The following is a 24,591-nucleotide window of genomic DNA, read 5'->3' on the forward strand; positions in this document are numbered from 1 at the left end:
ACAAAGAAACATCATATCAAAATCTCTGGGACACTATGAAAGCAGTACTTAGAGAAAAATTTATTTCATGGAGCGCATTTAATAAAAGAAGTAAAACTCAACAAATAAACAACCTAACACTACAGCTCAAAGCCCTAGAAAAAGAACAACAGACCAACACCAAAAGTAGTAGAAGACGGGAAATAGTTAAACTCAGAGCTGAAATCAACAAAATTGAAACAAAAGAAACAATACAAAAAATTGACAAAATAAATAGTTGGTTCTTCGAAAAAATAAACACAATTGATAAACTTTTAACGACACTTAACAAAGAGAAGATGATAGAAAACCCAAATTACTAAAATTCCAAATGAACCAGGAAATATCACAACAGACACGATTGAAATACAAAACATAATTAGAAGCTATTTTCAAAATCTATACTCCAACAAAATAGAAAATTTTGAAGACATCAACAGGTTTCTAGAAATATATGAATTGCCTAAACTGAACGAGGAGGACATACACAACTTAAATAGACCAATTTCAAGTAATGAAATAGAAGAAGTCATCAAAAGCCTACCAACAAAGAAAAGTCCAGGACCAGATGGGTTCTCAGCCGAGTTCTACAAAACCTTTAAAGAAGAGCTCATTCCAATACTTCTCAAAGTATTCCATAAAATAGAAGAGGAGGGAACTCTCCCAAACTCATTCTATGAAACCAATATCACCCTAAACCAGACAGAGACAGATCGAGGAAAGAAAATTTCAGACCAATATCCTTAATGAACATCGACGCAAAAATTCTCAACAAAATTTTAGCAAATCGCATACAAAAACATATTAAAAAGATAGTGCACCATGATCAAGTGGGTTTCATCCCAGGGATGCAAGGTTGGTTCAACATCAGGAAATCAATAAATGTAATTCACCATATCAATAGACTTAAAGTCAAGAATCACATGATTATTTCAATAGATGCAGAAAAAGCATTTGATAAAATACAGCACCCCTTCATGCTCAAAACACTAGAAAAAATAGGGATAGTGGGAACATTCCTTAACATTGTAAAGGCCATCTATGCTAAGCCCATGGCTAATATCATTCTAAATGGTGAAAAACTGAAAGCATTCCCCCTAAAAACTGGAACAAGGCAGGGATGCCCTCTTTCACCACTTCTATTCAATATCGTCCTTGAAACTCTAGCCAGAGCAATTAGACAGACCAAAGAAATTAAAGGGATACGAATAGGAAAAGAAGAACTCAAACTATCCCTATTTGCTGATGATATGATTATATACTTAGAGGAACCAGGAAATTCCACCAGAAAACTTTTAGAACTCATAAGTGAATTCAATAAAGTAGCGGGATATAAGATCAATGCACATAAATCTAATGCATTTTTATACATAAGTGATGAATCTTCAGAAAGAGAAATTAGGAAAACTACCCCATTCACAATAGCATCGAAAAAAATAAAATACTTGGGAATCAATCTCACAAAAGAGGTGAAAGACCTCTACAATGAGAACTACAGAACACTAAAGAAAGAAGTTAAAGAAAACCTTAGAAGATGGAAAGATCTCTCATGTTCTTGGATAGGAAGAATTAATATTGTCAAAATGGCCATACTACCAAAAGTGCTATAGAGATTCAATGCAATTCCAATTAAAATCCCAATGATGTACCTTACAGAAATAGAGCAAGCAATTATGAAATTCATCTGGAAGAATAAAAAACCCAGAATAACTAAAGCAATCCTTGGCAGAAAGAGTGAAGCAGGGGGTATCGCAATAGCAGATCTTCAACTCTACTACAAAGCAATAGTAACAAAAACGGCATGGTATCGGTACCAAAATAGACAGGTAGATCAATGGTACAGAATAGAGGACATGGACACAAACCCAAATAAATACAATTTTCTCATACTAGACAAAGGGGCCAAAAATATGCAATGGAGAAAAGATAGCCTCTTCAACAAATGGTGCTGGGAGAATTGGAAATCCATAAGCAACAGAATGAAACTAAACCCATATCTCTCACCATGCACGAAACTAAACTCAAAATGGATTAAGGACCTTGGAATCAAACCAGAGATCTTGCATCTTATAGAAGAAAAAGTAGTTGCAGAACTTCAACATGTCGGCTTAGGACCAGACTTCCTCAACAGGACTCCCATAGCACAAGAAATAAAAGCAAGAAACAATAAGTGGGATAGATTCAAACTAAAAAGCTTTCTCTCAGCAAAGGAAACTATCAGCAATGCGAAGAAAGAGCCTACAGAGTGGGAGAAAATCTTTGCCAATCATACTTCAGATACAGCACTAATCTCCAGAATCTATAAAGAACTCAAAAAACTCTACACCAAGAATGCAAATAACCCAATCAACAAATGGGCTAAGGAAATGAACAGACACTTCACAGAAGAAGATCTACAAGCAATCAACAAACATATGGAAAAATGTTCAACATCTCTAGTAATAAGAGAAATGCAAATCAACACCACCCTAAGATTCCATCTCACCCCAATTAGAATGGCGATTATCAAGAATACAAGCAACAACAGGTATTGGCGAGGATGTGGGGAGAAAGGTACACTCATACATTTTGGTGGGGCTGCAAATTAGTGCAGTCACTCTGGAAAGCAGTGTGGAGACTCCTTAGAAAACTTGGAATGGAACCACCATTTGACCCAGCTATCCCACTCCTTGGCCTCTACCCAAAGGACTTAAAATCAGCATATTACAGAGATACAGCCACATCAATGTTCATAGCTGCTCAGTTCACAATAGCCAGATTGTGGAACCAACCTAGATGTCCTTCAATTGATGAATGGATAAAGAAAATGTGGTATATATATACAATGGAATATTACTCAGCCATAAAGAATGATAAAATTATGGCATTTGCAGGAAAATGGATGAAATTGGAGAATATCATGCTAAGTGAGATAAGGCAATCTCAAAAAACCAAGGGACGAATGATATCGCTAATAAGTGGATGATGACACATAATGGGGGGTGGGAGGGGTTAGTGTTAGGGTTAGAGTTAGGGTTAGGTAGGGGGGCAAGAATGGAGGAAGGAAGGACTGTATAGAGGGAAAAGAGGGGTGGGAGGGATAAGTGAAAAAATAACAGAATGAATCAAACAACATTACCCTATGTAAATTCATGATTACACAAATGGTATGCCTTTATGCCATGTACAAACAGAGAAACAACATGTATCCCATTTGTTTACAAAAAAAAAAAAAGACAGACCAGTTACTCAGTCATGTTTACGATGTTTGATAAGCACGTGTCCTATGAGAAAGCACTGAAGTTTCCCGCTGTGAGTTTTCTTATTTTAAAAACAAGAATAATGGTCCCACCATCTTAATCCCAGGTGCTTTGAGAAGTATGTATTATGATCATTCCTATCCCCTTAAGTCAGACTCTAGGGAAAATAAAATTGAACAAGGTCATGTAAGCATGTGATACTTAGTAAACATTTACTGATTTGCACAAAATGTTGGAAAGGAAGGAATTTCTGTGGAATGCCATCAACAGGGCAATGTAAAGATGTTTTCATGGGCATATGGAATGGGGCAGATGCAGAAAATATGAGAAAGAGCAAAAGTAGATTTTTTTCGTTCAGAGGTTTACTTCTATGCCACACCCCCCTTCAGAGCAGTTGTACATAAACATTTAGTGATAATGTCACCATAATACTAAAAGCTTTGAATCATTTGTCCTCATTGCCTAGCGAGTCCAAAGCTGAAGTCCTTCATTGAAAAGGTCAAACTCCCTTTACTGAGCTGGGAGTTGGGTTTGGAAGTGACTTCTGCGAATCGGGTTTCTTTTTAGGATGATCAAAATGTTTAAAGGGGATTATGATAAGCATTGTGAAACTCTGTGAATGTAATAAAACAACTGAACTGTGCACCTCAGATGAGCAGTTTGTATGGTATTGGAATATATCTCTTAGTTATTATTTTCATGGTCCTCCTTTGAAAGTTTTTTCCCTTAAAAATTCTTTCTCATTCATGATTCTGGCTCAGGGCTACTCATTTCCCCCTGAAGATCCACTTTCTTCATGCTTTTGTTTGTGGTGTGTCTTCTCTACAGTCACACAAACCTCTGCCTCTTAAATTCCTGTACAGTTTTCAATGCCAAGAGGAGGAGCTCTCTCTTCCTTGTTCAGTATCAATTTCCATAGGATTAAAATCTTCTTTCTCCATGCAATCTAACGCAATTTTCCTCAAAGTTCTTATTTGAAAACAAATGTCATTATTTTCAAAAAGATTGATTACGATTTTTGTTTGATGTTAAAATAAAACCGAAGTCCACTAATGAGAATTGGTGATCTGCTTCCCTTGATCTTGTAAAATCAAGAAGGCATGTTGTCTATTTGCTTATGAATCTCCTCTGATTTCTCCAACCTTGTGTTTTTCACTAAACATTCACACAATAAATGTTTATTAAATTAAACTTAGCTGTAACATGAAAAAAATATTTAAGAAAAAATTGTGTTACTCTTGCTACTGCATTGGCATAGAAAAAATGGGGCAGATGTTAAACCCAGTGAATATCCATTTCACAAAGTTTCACTACGGTCATTAGCACCAAAGCATGACAACTTTACTAAATACTGAAGCAGGTATTTTTAAAAATACATGCTAATGTTTGGATTCCTCAAACTTTCCTGCTAAATCTCACATTCCTTGTTCTTCCTTGGTGTCTCAAATAAGAGCATTCTGTTCTCCTTTAGGATTTTAAATACATTACCTGTGACCGCTTTTAAATATCTTTCCATATTCACTTAAAGGTGAACCCACTCCTGGAGAAGAAACAAGACATAGTGCAGATCTTTCACTTAACATTTTAGCAGGCCTATTATTCTAAGGCATTTGTATGATTATGCTTCAAAGTTTTATTGATTTTGTATCATATTATATTTCCTAAAATGGAAAATTATTATTTTTCAATTTTCTGTCTCATCATCTTACTTTAGATGATCACTTTCTCATAAATTGAAATTTCATTACTCTCTGTGTTTCTGTGCAGTATTGGATTACTCTAAATACAAAGACACAATCATCAACCCTTGACCACTGATATATTTTGATATACTGTGTAGAGTTCCCCTTGGGTTTCTGAGGGACTTGATATAAACAAATGTCAAACGGGAAAGTAGTAGCTCAGAGAAGAGAGACTTTAACCCCAATGATGATTTGATAATAGATTACTGGTTTTCATGTGGGGGAATTGAATTTCTAGTTATAATACTTTTGCTTCAAGTGAGAGAGCAACTATTCAACTATCATAAATTTAAAGAAAAGACTGTTGGTTCATATAAATTATATGATTTTCTTAGAGTCACAGATAGTTGGGGTTGAAAACTTATCTATCTGTTCCTACAAGCTATACCTCCCTTTCTTGCACAAACCTTCTATTCTCTGCTTACATATCTTTCTGAACTTCTAATTCTATGTCAGCTCTATCTTCATCCCAAGTATTATTGTTTGTACCACCATAAACAAATCTAGATCCTTTCTTTCAGCTAACTTTTATAATATCATTTATTATATTTTATAGTATCCAAGGAATCATTTCATCATATTTGTACTTGAGTTAATGTTTAGTATGAGTAGAAGGTAAAAATATCATTTTTAAAACTGGGGTATATGGACTTATATGTATGCAATAATTTTTTTAAATGTTGAGATATAATTTGATGGAATAAAGTCAACTTTAGGGAAATCATTTCATAATGAATGGTTGTATGTTTTATATATAACATCAACTATAGTTTTGCCAAATATTAGAGTTCAGAAATTATAAAAAATAAAGCAAATAATTATGGATTTTGAAATATGGCCATAAATTCAGCACATGAATAATATCTAAAGTTTGGAGAAGACTCTCAAAAAGTCCATGTGTTAAAGGTTTGGTTCCCGGTCTATGCTGCTATTGGGAAGAGGTGGAACCTTTAAGAGGTGGAGCCTGTGGGGAATATTTAGGTCATTGGGGGAATACCTTTGAAGGAGAATATAGAAATCTGGTCTCTTCCTCACACTATTTTCCTTCCCAGCCATAACATGAGCAACATTGGTCTGCAATGCACTCCTCTCTATGATGTGCTGCCTTGCCACAGGCCCCAAAGCAATGAAGGCAAGTGATCATATGCTGAAAAATCCAATGTGAGCCAATGCAAACCTTTTCTCTCTAGAACTTGATTATCATAGGTATATGTTAAAATATAGAAATCTAATATAATTTAACTAATATTTCTTCATATATATATATATATATATATATAAGACATAGCAAATATGTGCAATGACTAAGTGAATGAAGTCATAGTTCCTTTATACACTTGTTTTGAAAGCACATCTGTCTAGGCATCCTGTGTCCTATGCCATGTTAAGACGTAAGGATGAATGGAATTTCTAACTATCCTAACAATCTCCTAATTTATCTTTGTGATTCCAAATATCAACTCCTATAATACATTCTCTATATTCTTATGAGATGGTTCTTTTAAAACATTATTCCAATGATGTCTTTCCTGTGTTTAAGTCCTTCCCTGACTTTCTATTGCATGTTGAGTACAAGCTCTTTAACTTGGCTCCCAATGATGTTTACAATCTAACTCTTCCATATCTCTTCAATTTTGTCTTATTTTCCTCCTCATCATGCTCTATACTCTACTTCATTTGGTAGTCATCAGGATCTCTCTTTCCTCTGCGCATTTTCCTTTCAACTGAGTATAAAGGAGTGCAAGTTGTTCAACAGTATTTATTTCACTCTTATTGGGCACATGTCTGCCCAGAGAGATTGGATTTCTTGCCAAGTTTGCAGTTAGGTAGAATCACTTGGCCTAGTTCTTGCCAGTAAAAGGTAAGCAGAAGCAACACACATAGCTTCCAGGCCTCAGTCTGGATATATTGAGTATACCTCTTTCTGCTCTTTTCACATTTTCCACGGGTTGGAACCCACTTATCGATGTGACCATATTTTAAAATAATATCTATACTTTAGCAAGATAAGAAGCAAAGATTCAAAAGGATCCTAAGTTCATAATAGACAATGAGGAGAAAAGTTATGTTGCTGACTCACATGTTCACATTTTGTAGATAAACAGAGGTTACAGTTATATTGTTGGACATCTTTGTTTAAACATGTCTGATTTGGTTAAGGAAGAAACTATCTTCCTCTTTCTTTCTCTGTGTTACACTTTGGTAACTCTGCCCTCTCCTTTCCATCTAAATTCAGAGAGCTTACCTGACAGACATCTCACCTCAAGTCCAGAATATTACCTGTGTTTTTCTAATGGTATCTGGTTCTTTAAAATATTATCTAATAGATATTCAACCACATTATATATCATACACAAATCAAAGCTTATATGTATTATTCTGTTTAATATGACAATCTTGAATATTGAATAAATACTAATGTAATCTTCAATTTATAGAAAAGAACACAAAATTACAGACAGGTTAAGTACGGATGTTTCCAAAAAAGAGCAGCCACACTGTCTTTCACCTGATATGTACTTTCATGTAAATATCACTACTACTTCTTCCATTGAGAGATGGTGTTTGTGTTTCCTGTTATTGAATTTGGATGGATTTGTCACTGTTGACAGAGATACATAATATTTTTAACTTTCCAGGCTAGACTGGGAGCTGTATCAATGATTTCCAGATGATTCTCTTTGAACATGATTTTTGGACTTTTGGGCACTCAGATAAAAGATCTGAGGCTGCCATGCTGTGCAGAAGCCCAGGGAACACAGACAGACCTTAGTGTCTGGCCAACAGATGCAGCCAAGGCTCCAGTCTATGTCTATTTCTAGGCATGTGAATGAAGATGCTTTCTGATGCTTCTTTATCTCAAATGAGCAGCCACCTTGAGCTTTTGAGTCTTAGATGAAGCTGCACATGTGATAGAGACAAGTTATCCTGAGACATTTTCTAAATCCATGACTATAGAATCTGAGGGTAATTAAATGATTATTTTAAGCAGTTAATTTGTATAACTTGGAAATTGTCCAAAGTATTAAAAACTAATAAGTAGAAATCCAAACTTAAAATATCTGATTCCAAAGTACAAGTGACATTATATCTTATGTACTTAGTTCACAATTTGTACTCCCAACCAATGTATGAGCTATATCAGAGCAGGAATATTCTTTTTTCTTCTTTTTAAAAATAATTTCTAATGAACTATTAACAACTTCCATTTATTCAGTGTTCAGTAATAGTCAAGAATTTGAATAAACATCTTATGCATGTTCTGTCATTCAAGGCATTGCAATTAAACCATGAGTTCACGTTAGATTGAAATACCTGGATGTATTTTTTTTTTTTTTTTTGTCAGTACTCGGGATTGAACCCAGAGGCTCTCTACTGCTATGACATACCCCCAGTCCATTTTATTTTAACCAGGTTCTGCTAAATTGGCCTCAAACGTGTGATCCTCCTGCCTAAGTCTCCTGAGTAGCTGGGATTACAGATGTGTGACACCATGCCCAGCTGCATGCTGCCTCCTTTTTTTTTAATTACTGAATGCTATGAATGAAAATTATATAGATGGACCATAATCATCCATTTTCAATTTGTGGACACTCATGTCTCTAGTCTTTTGCATTTTCAAACTGCTTCTATTTAAGTTGTGTATGTCCTCCTGGTTCAGTTTAGGTAGAAGTCATCAAAAGTCTACCAACAAAGAAAAGTCCCAGACCAGATGGGTTCTCAGAAGAGTTCTACAAAACCTTTAAAGAGCTCATCCCAATACTCCTCAAAGTATTCTATGAAATAGAAGAGGAGGGAACGCTCCCAAACTCGTTCTATGAAGCCAATATCACCCTGATACCTAAACCAGACAGAGACACATCGAGGAAAGAAAATTTCAGACCAATATCCTTAATGAACATCGATGCAAAAATTCTCAACAAAATTTTAGTAAATCACATACAAAAATATATTAAAAAGATAGTGCACCACGATCAAGTGGGTTTTTATCCCAGAGATGCAAGTTTGGTTCAACATTCAGGAATCAATAAACGTAATTCATCATATCAACAGACTTAAAGTCAAGAATCACATCATTATTTCGATAGATGCATAAAAAGCATTTGATAAAATACAGCATCCCATCATACTCAAAACACTAGAAAAAATAAGAATCATGGGAACATTCCTTAACATTGTGAAGACTATCTATGCTAAGCCCATGGCCAATATCACTCTAAATGGTGAAAAACTGAAAGCATTCCCCCTAAAAACTGGAACAAGGCAGGGATGCCCTCTTTCACCACTTCTATTCAACATTGTCCTTGAATCTCTAGTCAGAGCAATTAGAGAGACCCAGGAAATTGAACGGATACGAATAGGAAAAGAAGAACTCAAAGTATCCCTATTTGCTGATAACATGATTATATATTTAGAGGAACCGGGAAATTCCACCAGAAAACTTTTAGAACTCATAAGTGAATTCAGTAAAGTAGAAGGATATAAGATCAATGCTCATAAATCCAATTCACTTTTTTATATAAGTGATGAAACTTCAGAAAGAGAAGTTAGGAAAACTACACCATTCACAATAGCCCTGAAAAAAAACAAAATAGTTGGGAATCAATCTCACAAAAGAGGTGAAAGATCTCTACAGTGAGAACTACAGAACACTAAAGAAAGAAGTTAAAGAAAACCTTAGAAGATGGAAAGATCTCCCATGTTCTTGGATAGGAAGAATTAATATTGTCAAAATGGCCATACTACCAAAAGTGCTACACAGATTCAATGCAATTCCAATTAAAATCCCAATGACATATCTTATAGAAATAGAGCAAGCAATCATGAAATTCATCTGGAAAAATAGGAAACCCAGAATGGCTAAAGCAATCCTTAGCAGGAAGAGTGAAGCAGGGGGTATCGCAATACCAGATCTTCAACTCTACCACAAAGCAATACTAACAAAAACGGCATGGTATTGGTACCAAAATAGACAGGTAGATCAATGGTACAGAATAGAGGACATGGACACAAACCCAAATAAATACAATTTTCTCATACTAGACAAAGGTTCCAAAAATATTCAATGGAGAAAAGATAGCCTCTTCAACAAATGGTGCTGGGAAAACTGGAAATCCATATGCAACAGAATGAAACTAAACCCCTATTCTCACCCTGCACAAAATTCAACTCAAAATGGATCAAGGACCTCGGAATCAGACCAGAGACCTGCATCTTATAGAAGAAAGAGTAGGTCCAAATCTTCAACATGTAGGCTTAGGATCAGACTTCCTTAACAGGACTCCCATAGCACAAGAAATAAAAGCAAGAAACAATAAGTGGGATAGATTCAAACTAAAAAGCTTTCTCTCAGCAAAGGAAACTATCAGTAATGTGAAGAGAGAGCCTACATAGTAGGAGAAAATCTTTGCCACTCATACTTCAGGTACAGCACTAATCTCCAGAATCTATAAAGAACTCAAAAAACTCTACACCAAGAATACAAATAATCCAATCAACAAATGGGCTAAGGAAATAAACAGACACTTCACAGAAGAAGATCTACAAGCAATCAACATCTCTAATAATAAGAGAAATGCAAATCAAAACTACACTAAGATTCCATCTCACCCCAATTAGAATGGCAATTATCAAGAATACAAGCAACCATAGGTGTTGGCAAGGATGTGGGGAAAAAGGTACACTCATACATTGCTGGTGGGGTTGCAAATTAGTGCAGCCAATCTGGAAAGCAGTGTGGAGATTCCTTAGAAAACTTGGAATGGAACCACCATTTGATCCAGCTATCCCACTCCTTGGCCTATATCCAAAGGACTTAAAATCACCATACTACAGAGATACAGCCATATCAATGTTCATAGCTGCTCAATTCACAATAACCAGATTGTGGAACCAACCTTCAATTGATGAATGGATAAAGAAACTGTGGTATGTTTATACAGTGGAATATTACTCAGCCATAAATAATAATAAAATTATGGCATTTGCAGGCAAATGGATGAAATTGGAGAATATTACGCTAAGTGAGATAAGCCAATATCAAAAAACCAAAGGAAGAATGATCTCGCTGATAAGCGGATGATGACACGTAATGGGGGGGAGGGGGCAAGAATGGAGGAAGGAGAGACTGTATAGGGGGAAAAGAGGGGTGTGAGGGGTGGGGTAAAGGGAAAAAAAGCAGAATGAATCAAAAACTATTATCCTATGTAAATGTATGATTATATAAATGGTATGCCTTTACTCCATGTACAGAGAAACAACATGTATCCCATTTGTTTACAATAAAAATAAATTTAAAAAAAAACTGCTTCTCAGAATATGCTATGACATATGCTGAGAATATTTCCATATGCTATTTTGTTATCTGTATTTCTTCATTGTGACCTCACAAAGGGACCTCCATTCAAATCTTTGACCCATTTTTAAACTGAGTTGCTTCCTCATTATTGAGGATTTTTATTGGTGCATTTTAATTGTATGTAATAGTGGAATTTGTTGTTACATCTCATTGAGTCGAGTTTTAAGTATTCTTTGCATATTTTAGATAAAATTTCTTCGCCAGATATGTTCTGCAAATATTTCCTCCTGGTATTTTCATGTTTTAAAAGTAGTGTATTTTACAAAGCAGAGGTTTCATTTTAATGAAGTCCAACTTATCAATTTGTTTCTTTTGTGGATAGTGCTTTCGGCATTGTACCTTAAACTTCATTGACATGTGCAAGGCTGCCTACATTTTCCTGATGTTATCTTCTAGGCATTTTATAGTTTTGCATTTTGCATTTAGGTCCATGATTCACTTTGATTTAAACTTTGTGAAAGGCTTAAGGTATTAGATTCTTTTTTTTTTTCTTTTTATGGATGTTCAATTGTTCCAGCACTATTTGTTGAAATGACTATCCTTCTCCATTGAATTGCCTTAACTCCTCTGTCATGGATCAGTGACTATTTATTCCAGTGATCTGTGTGGTTATTCTTTCATGAAACCACCCTGTCTTTATTACTGTAACTTTGAAGTCAGGCCAACATGTTCTTCATAATTGCCTTAAACTATTGTGAGTCTTTTGTATATATCAAGTTTTATATAATTGACATTTAAACCAAGTCTTCTAATCCATGTGCTCAGAACATCCTTCTAGTTTTTAGATATTTGACTTCTTTCATCAGAGTTTTGTAGTTTTCTGCATATAGATCTTGTATATATTTTCGATTCATACTTACATTTTGCTTTGGAGGTGAGAGTACAGTTGTAAATGGTATAGTGTTTTTAATTTCAAATTTCAGTTATTCTTTTCCGGTACACAGGAAAACAATTAACTTTTGTATATTAACCTTATATCCTAAAATCTTGCTATCATTGCAAGATTAATTGCAAAATGGTCGTTATTATCTTTGGGATAGTCTACATAAGCAATTATGCCACTTGTAAATGGATAGATTCATTTCTTCCCAATCTGTAGTTTTAAAATTCCATTTCTTATTATATTAGGTAAAACATCAAGGACAATCATGAGAGGAATTCAGAGAGGGGACATCCTTCTCCTGGATCTTTAGGGGAAAAATCAATTTTCTCAGCAGTAAACATTATGTTGGTTGGAGTTTTTGTTTGTTTTTTCAAGGTGCTATATATCTACTTGGGGAAATTATGTATTCCATTTTTTATCATGGATGGGTGATGAAGGTAGGCACTTTTAAAATGTGTTGCTTTAAATCAATCTAGGAATTTTTCCCCCATTATTATTGGGGATTGAACACAGAAGCACTTAACCACTGAGCCATATCCCCAGTTCTGTTTTGTATTTTATTTAGAGACAGAATCTCACCAAGTTGCTTATAGTCTTGCTAAATTGCTGAGGCTGAATTTGAATTTGCAATCCTCCTGCCTCAGCCTCCTGAGCCACTATGATTACAGGTGTGCACCACCACACATGGAACCCCAGTGGTCGGGGGTGAGTGACCCCCACCTTAGGCATCTCCCAAAGACAAGCACAAGGAGCAATGTGGTTCTGTGCAAGGTAATGAGGTGGGGGCAGGGACAAGAAAGCAGAAGACTCTGGTAAGCCTGTGGGGCAGCCTGGCCAGAGCAGGGATTTTCTTATTCAGTCCAACAGGGCAAGCATTTCTGTTTGTTTTCATTTTGTAGCCCATAAACCTGCACAGTGGCAGATTCATAGTAGGTACTAAATAAATGTTTGATGAATGAATAAATGTAAGTACTTGTGATTGAAATACTGCCTTGACCTAGAATTCTTCAAGCATCAATAAAACTAATGTCTATTAAACATCCACATGTTGCTTGATATTGAGCTAAATGCTTTACAAGTGTTCCGAGTTAATCCTTATATCCCTGTCATGGAGACATTTTATAGACAAGGAGAGAGACTTAGAATTAATAAATTGCTTGCTTATGGCCCCATACTCTTCAAAGGACAAACTTTGAAACTGAACTTTTTGACACCAGTCTATAATCTCCATATTATAAACTTCATTAGCGAGTTGCCTCTCCCTCCTCTGTTCCCCTCATTTTTTTGTTCCTCCAATAGGAGGCAGATTTTTACGGATTGTATCAATGAGGCGCTTTTTTTCATTTGGTTTCTGTTTGGGATCAACAAATACAAAGTACCAGCAGAAGATCAGAGGGCAGAGAGGTTTCTGGTATATATCTAGCTGTCTCTCCCATCAGATTTGTGTTGGCTGTGACTATATTCCTCGTATTAAAAAATTTCCTGCAGCATCTGTATTAAAGTCTTCTTCTTAGCTGATTTTTTTTTCATGTTCCAACAGCAAGTTACCCCAACCTTGACGTCGGGCAGAGCAATGGTAGTGGATTTGTACTTTAGATAATGATTATTTTTTTCTTAATTTTTAATGACTTTGGACTTTTTTGTTTGTTTCATTTCTAGCACTGTGAATTGAACCCAGGGCCCTGTGCATGCTAAGTACACACTTTACCACTGAGCTGAACTGCCAGGTCCTTAGCACTTATGTAAATAAAATATTCTTTAAACTCTCTTTACCTTTCCTTTTAAGCATGCCATCTGCAGATGCTTCTAACTTACGTGGGGAAAGAAAGAGAAAATTGAGACACACAAAGCAGATGTCTAAATACTTTAGAAATTAAAATCATTCCACCAAACTATTTGAAGAAAGTTCCATTCTTTAATCTTGAAAAATGTAATCATTATAAATGAACTGGGAGGCCAGCTTTCAGTATAAATAAGATTATCAAACCCCTTAGAGTTCCATAATAGAATATGGACTCAATTGACTTGCTTCTCCTTTATGTTCCATATGCACATTATCCAGAATTTTGAGGGGCTTCATGCATGAGTATGTAAACATTCCAGTGTATATATTCAAGTTCTGCAGGCACATAGCCTGTCTCTCGGTCACATCTTGAGCTTGTGCATTTACATAATTAGGGTGTGTTCTGCCTTTGACCATTCAAACATTTTGATGAGGTAATGTAGAACTTACAAAAATGGATATAGGTCTTTTGGGCAAGGTATTCCATGGGTACCAGATACCTGATACATGGTCAAGAAAAAATAAGGGTTCCTGGAGGACAAAAAAACACAATAGCCCCTTTTTTCTCAGGGGATAGGATATTTTATGGTTGGGACTTGTGGTGTCCCCCAAAATTTTATACTTGAGACAATGCAAGAATATTCAGCAGTGAAATAATAAGATCACCAGAGGTGTAACCTAACCAGTGGATTAATTCATTGAGATGAATGAGGTAGGTGCTAACCATAGGCAGGTAAGTTGTGACTAGAAGAACTAGGTCACTAGGGATTTGCTTTTGGGGTTTCTATGTTGTCCTTAGTGAGAAGAGCTCTCTCTCTGCTTCCTGGTTCCCATGTCTTGAGTTCCTTTCCTCCATCACACCTTTCCACCATGATGTTCTGCCTCTCACTGAAACCCAAGGTCTCAAGTTGTTCAATTGTGAACTGAACCTCTGAATCTATGAGTCAACATAAAATTTCCTTTCTCTAAATTGTTCTTGTCAAGTATTTTGGTTGCAGCAATGCAAAAGTTAAATAAAACAGGAAATGAGAGAAAGAGGGCCAGAGAAGAGTCCGCAAAGCATTCGGCCCCTCTTTGGTAGTTGATGACAGACTAATTGGTCATTTCTTTTCTGTCTGGACCCTGGATAAAACGTATCACTTCTCACCCAGTAGTTTTCCTAGCTCTAGAATAAGAGGAATATTTGGAGGATATGTCAAAGAATGATATTATGCGTAGGATTTTCTGGGAAGAAATCTTGTTTTACTTTAAGACAAAATTTTCTGTAGATATAGAATTTTTTCCTTTATCTTCTTTGAATTTAGAAATTTAGCTAATAGCTATTACCAGAACTGTCTTGGATAATGCACCACTTGCTACAAAAATAATTTTGTGTCAGACAGATAATTCTGATATTATAGGTCTCCCTGAAAAAGAAAACTTGTCAGAAATTTTACCAAAACTCCAGGTGAAATGAGAAGACCCACTCAACTGATAAACTCTTTATGGCTTCATAGATACCCTGATAAAAGCAAAGCAAGGTTTAAAAAACATAGATGACTATTTCTAAGACAGAATCCTACAATCTGCAATACTGTGTTTTATAGTCATTATTAGTAATTGAAATTTTGGCTAATAAAGTCCTCTCTGTCTAAAGAGGTTGATCTGCATATTGAATTAGATTTTCCATCTCTTCCTGGAGGAAATGAGACTACAGCGGTTACTCTTGGGTTAGCAATCAGTACCTTAGACAAGCTGGGAGACAGGTCATTTATCACTACTACTTTCAGATGGAAAGTGCCCACCTGCATAATCACTGTAGCTCCGATAGCTGAGCCAGACAAATATTAACAGGCTAAGTCAATCAAAGTGGCAGATGGCTACTGTGGGCTTACTTTATGATCGAGGTGCTTCCCCTTAAAGAGGCCACAGAGGGAGGGGAATGAGAATGAAAAACTAGCAGTTAACTTTGATTGAATAATGTCTGGTATTCATGTTGCAGTATTCTGAGCAACTATGTTAGTTGAATGGCAATGCTTTATTATACATGCGTTTTTAATTTTAAAAATTGAATATATGCTTCCTTGTCTTACAAAGAGATGGATATAGCTTCAAATCCTTAGAATGACAGAATCACTGAGAAATCAGGATTATTCAAAGAACGGTCTATGGACTGGTATCAGTCAGCAAATTGTTGACTATTAGCCCCTGATGTCGTCAGTGCAGAAAATGAGAGAATTTAGAGACTTTTATAGCAATTTGACTTTTTTATTTTATAAAAGATTAAGAAATTAGTATTTCACCATTGAGAGTTTGAGAAGAACCACTCTAGACTATGCACATGTGATTCGTTTAGTTATTTATTTTTCAAGTCAAACAATACTTTGCACACCGTGATATGCCTGTCACTGTGTCAGAGACTGGCAATAGAATGGTGAATGAAGCTAACAATGATTCTTTGCCCTTAATAAATCTTAGTGTCGAATTGATGGGATAGATGTTAGTCACACTTTTTACATAGACTTTTTACATAGAATTGTAGTTCTGAAAAGGAGATACGTGAGTCATAAAGGACTAAGACAGGGTCTCCTTCAAAAGAAGGATCTGAGGATGTATATAACTAGATAAAATGAGGGACGAAGGAAAGTTCCAAAGAAGAGGAATCCTGTATAAAAGAACTCTGGGGAAGAGAGAACATAACAGGCTAAAGGAAAAGAAAATAATTTTTGATTTTAAACAGAACTGTGAAAAAAGCAGGGCATGGTACAGGAGGTATGGTGGATCGGATTAAGAAGACCCTGGTAATTTAAATAAAAGGACTGTTGCTTTGATCCTAAAATTAGTAGAGTCATATGGAAGGGTTTGAAACAGAGAAATTAGTTGATAAGGTTAATTTTGAAACGCTCCCTCTGGCACCTGAATGGAAATAGATTCTTGGGCCAGTAGAGACAATGAAGGAGGTTTAAATTCTATTATGGGTTGAATTGTGTGACCTCTAAAAAGATGCTGACGTTCTAACCTCCAGAATGTGACCATACATGGAAATAGGGTCTTTACTGAGGGACTTAAATTGAAATGAAGTCATAAGAGTAGGCTCTAATCCAATTTGACTGCTGTCCTTATGAAGGAGGGAAATATGAATACAGAAATAGATATGCACAGAGGGACCACAATGTGAAGAAACTCAGGGAGAAGAGAGCCCTGTCACTCAAATGATGCACACACAAGTCAAGGAAATAATTTTGCTAGCAAACACTGGGAACTAGAAGAGGTAAGGAAGGATTCTCCCCTACAGCTATTCTAGAAGGCATGGCCCAGCTGTGCTTGATTCCCACTTAATTCCTCCAGAACTGTTACACAAGGTGGTGTTGTTTTCAGCTATTTCTTTTTCTTTTCTTTTCTTTTTTTTTTTTTTTTTTTTTGGTAGTTTGTTAACAGCAGCCTCAGGAAACTAACACAGATGCTCTTGCAGAACACCAGGTAAAAGGTGAAGAGAGTTCAGATAAGCAGGGAAGAAGCAACAAAGCAACAGAATTGTTCCTAATTCTTGGACTACTTATACACATTTAGAAGGTAAAATTGGCAGGGCTGGAAGTCTGAGTGACATGGAAAATAATGAAGGAAGAAGGTGTTAGTAATGACTCCTAAGATCCTAGCTTGCCCAACTATATGAATGATGGTGCAATTCGCTGACGTCAGAAACACTGGAAGGGTACTGGGTTTGTGAAGGAAGATCACTGACCTTTGTTGAGTTGATGGTGTCTTTGTGAAACTCAAGAGGAAATAATGCCTGAAGCTCAGTTGAAAGTGCTTGGCAAGAAATATAAATTTAAAAATCATCACAAAGGCAGAGTAGTGGTGAAAGATGAAAAGAGAAGAGAGTTTAGGAGTGTGCTGTTGAGCAATGCAAACCAAAATAGTTATACCCAAAATTACGTATTTGTTATGCAGACTTAACCAGATATTAAGAAAAAATTTGAATATACGTGAACAACACACAAACACGCACACACACATACTATATATATTATATATATATATATATATACACATAAATATACACACACATATATATATGAATTTATCAATAGTCTATTATCATGGAAGTTTATAGTTGAAGGTATCTTTTTTACTGCAGAAACATTCATGGAGATAAAAGAAAAACAATCAAAAAGCAAAGCAAAGATTTTTTAGAGCTTGTTGTAGCTAGGGAGTAAGTCACTGTCACTTGCATTTTATCAGATATTCAAAGATAGGTAGAGAAAAGGGAAAGATTTACAGTGGACCATGAAGGGAATTGTTCAGTGTATCGGATGTTGGTGTGGAGAGCTGTAGGCAGGCTAACTAGAATTGGGGCATCTTACATGATTGGTTAGGGGTAGATACTTGGCTTTGTCCAGAGCTGGAAGCTGGAATACAAAGTAGGGAAACTCAGTTGTAATTCAAGCCCTGGACATTTGAGACTGATTGTTTAGCTTTCCAAATTTTTATTGGAGATATCAATTCCCTGTTCTAATCTCTGTAAGTATGGTTGTGCAAAATGCTATTGAGGGGTGTTGATTGAGGGATATATGAAAAGTCTCTGAATAAATTCTGCAAAATTTTCTGTAAGTCTAAATGTAGTTCAAAGTAAAAATTTAAAATACAGTTCTTAGTGGATTTTTCTACTTAGGATATTTCACTGGATGTCATTTTTTTGCTTTCTTATCTATATTTTTCAAATTTTCTTCCATAAATATTTAACTCCTCTTGAATAAAAATAATGTAGAAGTTGAGGGTAAGAAAACTAATGCAATGATTTATGTGGACTCAACCTCTGTGTTTGACATATTATCAGGCTCAAACGACTGATCAAGTTTGAGTTGACACTCGGAAAGAAATTTAGATCTGAAAGCTGCATCAATTTTTAAAATGTGATAATTCCTGAAAAAATAGCATAATGCATCTTGAATAATAATCAAAAATCTCTCAAATAATGAAATAATTTTTATAGAATGAATACATTGGGATAAACCAAGACCCAGGCATTGAAATGGACCTTTAACTGAATAACGATTATTAAGAAGTCACAAAATTTTAACAATTTGAAAATTACAAAGAAAAAATATTTGATGACTCTATATTTTGAAACAAGTGATAATAATCATTACTCTAAATAGCATTGATTGGGACTGTTATTAAACACTGTATTCGAATCCTGCAAACTATTTTTAAAGGACACAGTTGAAATTCAACTAGATATAGTATGAACTATAAAGAAAATAGGGAATGGTAAAGGAATTACATTTTAACATAATTTAGAGTGTTTCCAGAATATGCTAATTATGTGTCTGGGGAGTCCCAGAGGAAAACCTAAGACATAATCCCTAACTTCAAGGAATTTAACAGATGTGTTAATAAGGCAAAATGCACATGAGACCTGAGAAGAAACTGCAATAAAGAGATAAGTTAATTGTGCTAACATATTCTATACAATTAACACCCTGGGCAGTTGACACAATGAGAAATCAGAGTCGAATAGAGTTATCAGGGAAAGTTTCAAAAACGGTAGGTAACAATGCATCCACACATTTGTTTGACCTAGGGAAAGGAGAAAATAGGAAATATATGTCCAAAAGCTGGTCAGAGTTTTAGTCTACCTTATCTCAAATCAAAATATTTATGGGAAACTTGAATACCAGGCTACCGTACTCCAAATTTCAGAGCATTAGAGTCATATGATTATGCATCATATTTAATATTAGCATTTTGGATTATTATTTTGTGTTAAATACTCTGCAAATAATGTTATAAATATTTCTCCACCTGAGTCACTCAAAATAAGTACTACAATTATCTCCACTTTAGAGTCAATTTTATGAAATTCAGAGAAAGAAAAAACTTAATTAAACCAACTGATAAGTAACCAGAGTACATACTTGTATCTCACTAATATTTGAACCCTTCTCTAATACCATAAATTGCCTTATAACTCTTTTGAGATTGCCACAAGGCTGGAGGCATGGATCTAATCCTATATTTGTTCAATTCAAAGTTAAATATAAGAGGCACCTGGTATAGATATCTTGCTTGTTTCTACCCTAAACTTAACTATTAAACCCAAATTTTCTTGATCACAATCAATCTCAACTTTAAAGGTTTGTGTTGTGATTTTTCTGTAATTTGATTCTGACATCTCTCTGTGAAGAGTGGCATAAATTCTGTTCCTGAGCTGATGTTGACTCAGAGGGACATGTACAGTGTGCTTTTCATGGGATACCTCTTTATCCTGACCAGCAGTCTCATGCCCACATATCCAAATCCTGACCGGGTGTCACTCTCATAGGAAACTTGTTTACACTGGCAGACACCTTGTGGCTCACGTCTGACTCACATTCAGATTTTTCCTACCAAGATAACCAGTCTGTAGGAGAACTCTGATCTCAGGAATCTCAGGTTTAGGTGTGTCCATCAGGTGAGACGCAGAGGAAGCAGCATAACAAAACATGTAAGTATCTTACTATTCACAGGTAGAGAATATACACACACATGCTACAGAGAGAGAGAGAGAGAGAGAGAGAGAGAGAGAGAGAGAGAATATGAAACTGTAAACCTGTAAGACTATGCCTTTCTTAGTCAAAGGACATTACATTTGCCATTCTCTAAGGGAGATGGGGATTGCCTAGGTGCGAATTGGTTAGTTTGAAGGAAACATGCATGAAGAAGAACTTATTTGCTCAACTTTGGCCTTACCTGTTAGGATTCATTCCAGTAAGCATCTGTGTTGGGTCCTGAGATGAGCAACGAGAAGGATGTACTTCAAACAACCCCATATGGGAGGCAAGTTTTAACAGAACCGAAAGTGACAGGGTACAACTGGGTTTCAGACAACTTTATATCATGCCTAAGATCGGCAGAATCTGCCATATACAAACTTACAACAATCTGATTTCTATCCCAAATATCCTTCACTATTACAACTTGGGACTACTTCCACACCTCCTCTTTGTCTTTGAGCTCCCAAGGTTCACAATCATGTGAACTCTCTATGACAAAAGGACTTCTTTACTGTGTGGAGTTCATTTTGACTTAGCATAATGGTTGGCTTCTGAAATTCTGTATAGGAAGTGATCTCATTCAGATTAGTAGGTAATGTTGGAGAGAACAGGGACCAGAGGATTTTTCTGAAATCTGCATTGGCTTGGCATGTGCACTGTTTGAGAAATGAAATAATTTTAGATTTTCTGAAAACATACTCTACCAAAAATTCCATAAATACTAATGGTCTACATCAAAGATTATTACGGTTATTATACAGTTACTGTATTATTATACAGTGTTATATAAGGTCACAATGGAGAAGAGTGATGAATTTACAATTATGGGTTGGAATAGCCACTGACTCCATCCTTTTATTTCCAACATCCCCCATTTTCACAGATGACCACTTTGCATATCTTGCTTATAATTCCTCAGAACCTACTATAATCCTAGCCAGGTGTTTTATCAGCAGCAAGATGTTTTATTAATAAATATAAAATGTTTAAAATCTCTCCACCTGAAAAAGAAAAAAAAAAAACACTATATAGGGGGATACTTGTGCATTGAAAAGAAATGATTAGGAGGATATTTAATTTTTAGAGAACAAATGCATTCATGAATTCTACCCTCTAAATATATTTATATTTGAGGATAATATCTGTAAAAAGTAATTTCTCATGTCTGTAACAAAAAAATGATTTGCCATGCCAAGATATATGGAGTGGTATAAAACCTGGGGAAATGCAAATGCACTTTCATGTACCAATGACCCTTTGGTGACAAGTGCCAGCACAGTACTGATTCCTAGACTTATATGCTCTGTTGTAGACAGAAAACCTTCTTTGGCTATAATCAAATCATGGTCTGCAACTTTTTTTCCCTTTGGGTACAATAAACTCATGTACCATAACTTTTTCCCTACCAGTTAAATATATAGAGCATTTTGAAATTATTTCAAAGATATTGTTATGGTTTGAATATGAGGTGTCCCCCAAAAGCTGTGTGAGACATAACCAGAATGTTCAGAGGTAAAAGAATTAGATTATAAGATCTATACTCTAACTAATCCATAACGTATTAATTTGGTATTAACTGTAGGCAGGTAGAGTGTGCCTAGAGAAAATAGGTCACTGGGAGCATTCCTTTGTTGCTTATGTTTTGTCTCTGGTATCTGGTGCCTTCTCTCTCTCTCTCTCTCTCTCTCTCTCTCTCTCTCTCTCTCTCTCCCCCCGCTCCCTCCCTCCTGGCTGTCATAAATTGAGCAACTTTTCTCTACCATGCTGTTCTGCCATGATATTCTGCTTCATCTCAGGCCCAGAGCAGTGGAGTTGATTAACCATGAGCTAAAGTAATATTTTCCTCCTCTAAGTTGTTCTTGACTAGTCTTTTGGTCACAGTGACACAAAGCTAACTAATACATAATTTTTTTTTGGGTAAATGTACCTTATATTCTATTTAAAGATGGGAACTTAAATGTTTAAATTGTGTTAGTGTGCCTTCTTCCTGTCAAGGACAGAGTGAAGTAAATGGGTATATAGGTGGATGGAGTATTCACAGAAGGAGCATGTAAATATATAGGTAGATGATAGACAAATACATTTCAGCTCAACTTGTCCATATATTCTTACATTTGAGGTCTATAAGAAATGTATAGGCAATGGCTTTCTATTTCAAAGGTAAGCAAACGATAGCTCACATAAATTAATCATTTAACCTGAGTTATAGAAGTGAAATATTACCACCAGAAGTCTAGCTAATTTCTTCTCTAACACTATCGGCTCTTCTATCTCATCCTAATGCTAGATGCTGTGTTGAAATAAGAGGAGACCTCTTAACAATGAAACAAGACAGGGTTCATGCAGGTGATTCCCTAATGAACGATAAAACACATGAAGGGTGTGGCTTCCAACTCAGAGAAGGGATGTGTTGAAAAGTAAGGGTCATTTGTGGGAAACATGTATCTAAAAAGTATGAAAATTATCTAGCAAAATCCAGAAGAATGTGTATCTGTAATAAGAAGTGTCTGTTTTAGTGACATCAGAATCCAGCACATTTTCTTATTTTGTAATATAGGCAATTTGGTCATAATGTTGTCTTGCATGGTGTCGTAATCCAGTTTTGCAGAACCACTGAGTACACATTTGTCTACATCTACCTATCTTTCCCTTCACTTGCAAACCCTAAACTGTCTCACCTAAGAGCCAGTTTCCTTTTAGTGAGGATTTATGATCATTGCTCTAAAGAGGTCCAGAGGGTAACTCTGGAAGCTCATTTTCCCCAACACATGGAATATGTACGTGCCACAAAATCAGCTATCTAGTCAGTTAAAACCCCTAATTGCAATAGTGAAAGGGAAATTACTCAAGCAGATTTGGTTAGCCACAGTAACAAGACTTACAACCTTTATGAAGGCCTTTGGGCCCTAATTATTCAGCAGCTGCTGCCAGGGCTAAGCCATACTCAAGTCTCTAGAAGATAATTTGCATTTCCCTTTCCCTTAAGCAATCTGGTCTGTTCTGCTGTGGTGCCTGACCTATTTTTAAGGTCCCCTATCCTTATCAATAACAAATGCCTCTTTACTCTTCTACTTGAGAAAGACAAAAAAAAAAAAAAAAAAAATTGTGTTTTGAGATGAGGATCTCAGTATGTTATCCAGGTTGGCCATGAATCCCTGGATTCAGTGGATTCTCCTGCTTCAGCCTCCCAAGTTGGTAGGATTATAAGCCCATCTGAAAATATTTGATAGATAAGGTTTAGTAAATCTGAGAGCCTTTAAAAGAATTAAGATTAAAAAATCATGTAGAAGGATAAGCTCTGAATGATTTTCAACACAGTAGTAGATGCATTTTTTCAACAGTCAGTTCCTTACTGGGCAAGGTATTTAGGGGACTCTAAAGAAGTCCTTCCTATAAGAGAGGACCCATGGTAAATGATTCAACAGTAATGATTCCCCACACCAACATTTTGGTTGCAACCAAACCCATCTGCTTGTTATTTATTGTGGTGGGAATGACAGACTTGGGAAGAGCTTTCTTTTGTTGCCACCTTAATTGGGAATCACAGAATGAAGTTTTTAGTAGAATAATTCTGTCATCATATTTTTTTTTCTTCTTGGTGGGGAAGGTGGTGGTAGGTGCAGAATAGACCATTACACAAATCACTGCACAAATTTTTTTTTTGAGTGATATAAACTCTTTCCCAAGGTCAAAAACATTCTTAACTCCTATTGACGTGAAAATAATTGTCCATATATTTTGAACCATATTGAAGTATCATAGTCAGGAAACAATTGGAGAACATCTTTTACTCAGATGTTTTCTCATAAAATAGATGTTGTTTCCATTCCATAATGCTACACTATTTTTCAAATGACCAGGGAAATTGGGGGTGGAGCAGAAGAAGTCCGTTTTAATTTTTTTCCTTTTGTGGAAATGAAACAATATGTATGTATGTGGGTGTGTTCACTGACCTATATCTGATACCTCTCTATATCTCTATGTGTATCTATAGAGATACAGAAATATATATGTTATGATTTGGATGTGAGGTGTCCACCAAGAGCTTATGTG

This window comes from Sciurus carolinensis, chromosome 11, assembly GCF_902686445.1.
Source record: "Sciurus carolinensis chromosome 11, mSciCar1.2, whole genome shotgun sequence".
NCBI classification, from domain to species: Eukaryota; Metazoa; Chordata; class Mammalia; order Rodentia; family Sciuridae; genus Sciurus; species Sciurus carolinensis.